Source organism: Sander lucioperca, chromosome 8 (assembly GCF_008315115.2).
Source record: "Sander lucioperca isolate FBNREF2018 chromosome 8, SLUC_FBN_1.2, whole genome shotgun sequence".
In the NCBI taxonomy this organism is placed as follows: domain Eukaryota; kingdom Metazoa; phylum Chordata; class Actinopteri; order Perciformes; family Percidae; genus Sander; species Sander lucioperca.
Genome location: NC_050180.1, coordinates 29,272,224 through 29,279,354, shown reverse-complemented (window position 1 = coordinate 29,279,354; position 7,131 = coordinate 29,272,224).

Sequence of the window (7,131 nt, the reverse complement as noted above, 5' to 3'; positions counted from 1 at the left end):
GAAATTATCTATATTCACTGATGGCTCAGAGCCTTTTCCTTTTGCCTCATCAGCCAGCAATGTTGTTTGTGCAGTCAATCCTTGGGGCAAAGAGAGCTCACCTTGTCATGACCAAGGACAGAGAGATACCACCTCCTCATCCTCGCTGCGCTCCCCTCATTTTCCTCCTTTTTATTTTTTCTCCACCATCTCTTATAATTTTACAACTCGTGAATGTGTGTTTGTGCGTGGGTAAGTAAATGTATGTGTTTCAGCCTGCGCATACACCCTGATTACATGGCACGGCGCCAGAGGCAGGCTGATAACATCTTGAAGGAAACATTACAGTACTGCATTCTCAATTCAAATTACTCAAATGTTTATAGCAACCAGCACCACAACAGGTGGAGAGGGACGCACCTTTGGCAGGCTAGCAGGCTGGCAGGTCTTGCTTTTCATGGAGCTGTGGTTTCTGATGCCTTATGACAGCAAGTCAAGAGGAACTGAATCACTTGAGCATGTCCTATATAAAGAAGGTCTTGTCTGCAGCTGAAACGTGCCATAATGCATACTCTCATATTACTGAAGTATAATTTGCAAACAACAGCCATTTGATCTATTATGTTTATGTTTGAAACTACACCTTGTAAAACAAATTGCACGTTAGCGTTATTATGCCATTTCCTTCTTACTTGCCTTTTTGTCAGGCAATGTGCGTACACTGTATAGCCCTTTCAATTACTATGGGAGCTATTATTATGGGACTTCTTAAAACATCTAGGTGTGAGTAATTTCACTGAAGTTGTCCACAAAAACTAATCATGTCAACCTCTATGATTTGTAATTCACACCTGTTATTTATGCCAATCATGAGTAATATGTGTTATATTTTCCTTTGAGTTACCCACGGATGAGTCACGCATGCATCTGCCTCACATGTAGCGGCTTGAATGTGCCTTGGCCATAAGCACAGCTGTTTCAGCACATCTCATTCTAATGATAGCGGCATAATTATCTGGATTGAAAATAATCTAAATAAATATCTAAATATAGATGTTATGATAGAATTAAAATAATACCGAGTTTATTTCATTCATAAAACCACATATGGGATTCAGTAAGAGCTAAGTGTAGCATGCAGGTCTGCCAGCTCCACCCCCTCACCCTGTTAAATCCATCCCTCGAGCTGACGGCTGACCTCTGGCTGCTCTCTGACATCAACCGAGGCAGAAAAGCACAGAGCCCCTTCACAGGATCACTGACATGCTCTGCTGTCAAAGCAGTTGACAGAGGGAAGGCTAAACATGTTGAGAAAATACAAGCTCCTTACAGCTTGCCAATCATCAATACCCAGCCTCTTTGTTTTCTTTCTTTTTTTCCCTAGTGGAAATATTTGTAGAGAGGACAGATCGCTCACCTAAGCTCATTACCTGCCTGCTGGCCCAACACAATACAATTTAAGTGACATTAAGTCCTTCTGTACACACACACAGACACACTTTTCTCACTGCAGGAAGAGAGTGTAATTGTCCACCCATAGAGAAAAGGAAAGTCGACTGTCAGCACAGGAATATGTCCTGGCAGGGATTTGTGTCAAAAAGAAGTTTTATTCAAAGAAATGGTGACAAGGAGGAAGTTTTCTTTGCTCTCTCAGAGAAGAGGAAACATCAGTTGATAAAAGGTGAATGGATGTGAATACAGAACCAAGATAGTCTCTGGGAGAAGACAAGAAACATAAATACAGACAAGCACACACATACAAACATAAACAAACAAAGTTTTGTCAACAAATAGTGACCAAACAATAAGCTCAGAGACAGGCGAAATGGACAATTTAAGTAATTTACTGTCACCTACAAAATGAGCACTGCCAGGGTTTTGTGATTTCTGCCGGCACTATTGCACTTTTTACTGACTGCCTTTGACATTTCCTTGGCTTTTAGAGCAGCTTACATTAAAACTCAAGACTCGGTGTAAAATTGGGATTACAAGCCTATTGAGCTCAGTTTTTCATGTAGCCCCAATTAAGTGCATTAGGAGCTACTCTTTGCCATTAGGGAAAACCCTAAAAGCCTAGAGGAGGAGAGAGGGAGGGCTGTGTAAAAAAGGAGTGATGTGATGAGAAAGAGAAGTTAAGAAATTATATTTGTAAAGGGAAGAATCCCTCTGTGAAATGTACATAACTGGTAGAGTCTATGAAATCAAGTGCTGTTTTTTGGCCATGTAAAATATTAAAGAAGTAAAAGTTCCTATTTTTACTCATGGAATATTAAGTATTACACAGCATCTTGTCAGCCGTGGATTTACTGCCAAATGTAAACGTTCTCCCTTGTACGCCATTCCTTCTGTCTGTCTGAATGGTTTGATTTGTCACTGTAAAGCAAAGTAAGGAAGAGCACCATAAAATTCCTTGCCAAAAATGGCAAATGAGATTACATCTCTCAAAGGCCAGACCAGGTCACGGCACTCCAAAAAAAAAATCAGAACAGCAGGCTTTGCTGGATTTTGTATGGATGACTCCCTTGTTCTCAGCTGTCCCTGAGAATGAGTTACGATCAGTGAGAAACCATGACAGTACCCACCACCCACATGGCCCTTGTCTCACTTTGAGTGTTTCTATCCAGTTGTGCTCTGCACTCCATTGTGAAGCAAGTTGACACTTATGCAAGTGATTGTGTATTTTGCATGCTGTGTTTTCGAAATGCAAATGCATTTTTTATTCCTTTCCAGGAACTAGCTGCCATTCATTTTAATAGGATGTGAAAAACTTAAAACTTTCTTGAGTTGAGTTAACCCATCCCAGTGAACATCAAGTCTATTTTAAATTTTGTCAAAGTTTAAAATCCATCTGCACTCAAGCTGCCACTCAAAGATGATAACCTTGACAAGCATTGTCAAAGTTGGCGTGATGTTCACTGTATTGGATTATAAATTTCAAGAGTCTTGAGACTTTCATACCAAAATGAATGGAACTCAATGGCTGCCTAGAACGTGACTGAAAGTTCACATTAAGGTCATGTGATGACACCTGAGCAAGCTCCATTTGCTCGCTGATTTTGCTAAATCTGTATGTCCAGATGCCCTCCGACTTTTTGTACTCAATGATTGGGAGGACTTTGTTGTCTGGGTTTTTGGTTTTCTGTTGCTACGGATAAAAGAAGTTGCAGCATATAGTGTTGTGTACCTAAATTTATATTCATGTATATTCTTAGACGGTTGGATGATTTGTCGTTTTATTATTAAGATGATTGTGTTTTCTGGGTTTTTGATTTTTCTGTTTCTGTTTCATTAGTTTTTCACAGCCAATCAGCTCCCTGCCTGTTCTCCTCCTTCACTCTCCATGATAGAAAACATTCAATAACAAAGTTTTTTAATTATAAATGCATTTTTTAATTCTTTCTTTCTACAATTGCATGGCAACTTCGAAATTATTAAGATGTTTAGGGTCAGGCTAAAACAATTGTGGTTATTTTGCTACAGGCCCATCCATGCCACACCCTTACTTTCCACCTACTTACATGAAGGGTACACCACTTCCTGCATTGGAAGGTAGTAAGTTGGCACTAGATGTAAATAAAGAGGCGTGGAATAGTTCAGCGCCACTACCAGGGATACTGGGCTGGCTTAAAAGCGCTGAATCATTGGACAGTCAGTGGGCCTTTAAGTTTACATTCTCTACATAAAACAAAATAAACTGTTGACCTGCATTAAAAATGGTCAGCAAAAATGTGAAGTTTACTAGATTTGCAATGAAGTAGCTAAAACCTCAAACCCACTGGTATATTTTACATTCACACAGTTCTAGGCTGTTACCAGTGTAAGGGTTAAGTCATTACTAACCTAGATATTCATGGAGGTCTGTGGGGTTTGGAGGAGTCGACAGTGATTCGTTAGAGTGACATAGCAGCAAACGGTAGCTCCTGGGTAAAACTCAACTGACAGGTCTATTACCGCCCATCTCCTCAGCGGACGGATATACACCCCTGAGCCAGCGATCATGACTTCCATAACAAGCCCTTCAATATCCCTGCAGCAAAACATACACACACACACACACACACACACACACACACACACACACACACACGTACACTCATGCTTGCTGGTTGATTTATGAGTTTGAGAGCCTGGAGGTGGGAGGCAGTGTCGTCGTCTCCCAGACATGTTGACCAGAGTATGAGCTATCGAAAGACGACAGGGAGGCAGGCAGCACTGTAATTAACGCACTAAATACATTAGTCTGAAAGATCTCACAGTACATCAACAGGGGATGCACTGAGAAATGATTTGGGTACTTAGTCCCAAAGCATCTGTGTTAAGGATGATTGCATAAATGACGGAAGTAATTCACAGAAAATCCAACTCATAAGGTCCCGGCAGCACATGTATGCTTCTATGGGTTGTTTCCCAGTTGGGAATTGATATTTTAAAATGATTCTAGTCAAAAACAGAAAGCCTGACTATCTTAACTGTTGCAGGTTCTTGTAGGTACTTTTAATTTTATTTATTTTTTGGTTGTTACACTACATTGTCTTAAATTTCTCCTCTTCGATACTGATTTTGAAAAGAAAGTAAACAGGTTAATTGGCTTCCATACATCATTCACTTCCATTTACTTATATCTGTAGTGATCTCTAGTGGGCCATAGATGGTGGTTGATCTCTACGTGTAGGTAGTTTTACTCGGTAAATCGAACATGGAAAGAACTAGTTTATATTATTGTATAAGATCAATTGTATCTTAAGGCATTTTTTTTACTTGTACTAACTCAATCAAAGTTGAATGGGTAGAAAAGCTAAAGCAGACTCTTCAAATACAAATAACATGTCTGAGTCACAGTAGTTTGCTCTCCACTGATTGAATGATGTACACAATAAATCAATCCACATGTGTTGCAGAACTGTCAAGGATATCCCTAAACGTGTAATTAGAATACATTGAGATCTAAAATGAATAACGAAAGAGATGCACAAAGATGTGTCAATGATCCACAAAGATAGAAGGGAGTCGTGGTCAGACAGATAAGAGCATTGTCTAAAAAACTGGTGCCCCTCATTTATTTGAATGATCACTTAGTTAGCTCAGTGGAGGTGCCAACACAGGGGGATCCAGCAAAAAAACATAGATTAATTCGGCATAAAAAGTTTAACCTGGCCCAGCTTTTGTCACGATGCAATGCAGCATCATCCAGTCAAGCAAACGCACATTCGTGAATGCTGTTTTTCTCCTGTTTATCTTGTGACTGTTTTATTTACACCATGCCAACTTTCCATAGTTGTACAATTCTACCACAAAGTATTATAAACCATTGTGCAGGGTTTTGGTGTCTGATAAGCCTTCAAACTCATGGATCTGTTTGTCAAACCAGCATTCCTAGAATTGTATTTTATTACCTGAAACAACTTACAATGGGTACAGGTACAAGGTGAAATTGTGTTTTCGATTGTCAGCTTCACAGACAAGATTTCAAAGACTGCAAGCTTGAACTAACATAGTCTTTATTCTACTGTAACAAGAAACTGCATCAGACTCTAAGACTTTATGAGCCAAATGTACTTCTATTCATACATAAACCTTGTACTTAAAAATGTTTCCACATGACCACATTGACATGTACTTTACTCAACTGTTTCAAAGCATTGTTTTTGGGGGGAATTATTAACCATTTGCCCTTCATCTGCACTTTGTGTCCACTCTGCATACATATTTCTATTTTGATAAGAATTTGTCCATATTTCCGATTTATGAGAATTTTTCTGAGCCAAGTGTTGGCTACAGTCAGTGTCTTACACATGCTTCTCGGAGAGGAGGTGATCCTCATGCCATTGCCGATGATTACTGCTTCTCTCAACTGTTAAGGGAGACAATGGGGAGCATTGTGCATGTTGTAGAAAACATCCGCCTTTATTGACTTAGGTAAGCCCTGCTGTTGCTCCTGCACTCAACATTTAGAGATAACTTCCTCTGTCATGACACAAATGAGGGTGACACACAGCTATACACCCACTCCCCTCTCACGTCAGCCCCTGCTAACTACCTGAGCGTACGCTAAGCTGACAGGTGAGGGTGTGCAATGGATGTCTTAGGGGGTGGAGGGGTGGGGGGCTAGCTAGAATTGACACCACTCCACTCCTGTGACCTACAGCTGAACTTGGACCTGTGAGAAAATAACAGGTTCTCCAATTAGGCCGCCAGTGTCTCATCTCGCCACACAACAATTAGCCTGGAGGGGCTCAACAGCCTGTGGAAACTTGCAAAGTGTGGATCTTTGCAGACCTGCCTCCCTGCCTGCCAGCTAGAGCCTGTGTTTTCACAAGGATATTGCATAGGAAAATGTTTGCAATTAAGCAGATACAATGAACCTGCTCCAAAGGCTTTTGTTATTTAAGTCTTACTGTAACCAGGTGGCGAGGCTGTGTCACAACTTATTCTACATAAGCCTAGCAAGTAGGAAGTACAATTCTGAATAATCAAAGTTTAATATGTTGCAAATAAATAGCAACTGTATATGCCAGCAGTTGATAGCATAAATTCTCCTAATCTTAATACAAGTTCCTTGTTCCTTTAACAGGCAGTTCTTCAGTACAGTCAAAACAATGGGGACAATTAAAGGGTATTGACTATTGACGATACTGAAAGCATTGCATTGTTTGTAAGGAATCTATGCACACACATTTCATTATTTTACACTTAATATTTGTGTAAGTGGCAGAACTTTAGTAGTAAGATATACGAGTAAATGCTCCCAATACCAGTTCCAACAATGTTGAACTTTAATGCTTTTATTAGTATAATTTAAAAAATAAACACATTTTCTATCATTTTATATATACTGTTGAACACTGTGAAGATACGATTATTGTGGATTGTTCATAAAAAGTAAGTATAAGTAAAGTTAAAGTAAAGTACACTAAATCTAAACCAAATCCCATTCATAAATGTACATATTCACATCTGTTGTAATCACACTCACCAATTATGGTGAAATATAATTAGGCTGAAACAGGAATGATACGATTCTGCATCAATGAATATGTATTGCACTGAGTATATAATTATAATGAGAAAAGTAAAGAAAGAAAAGTTTCCTGTTCTATTGTCTACTCGACCAATATACTGCAGAAAAACAATAATAATAGTAATAATGTATAG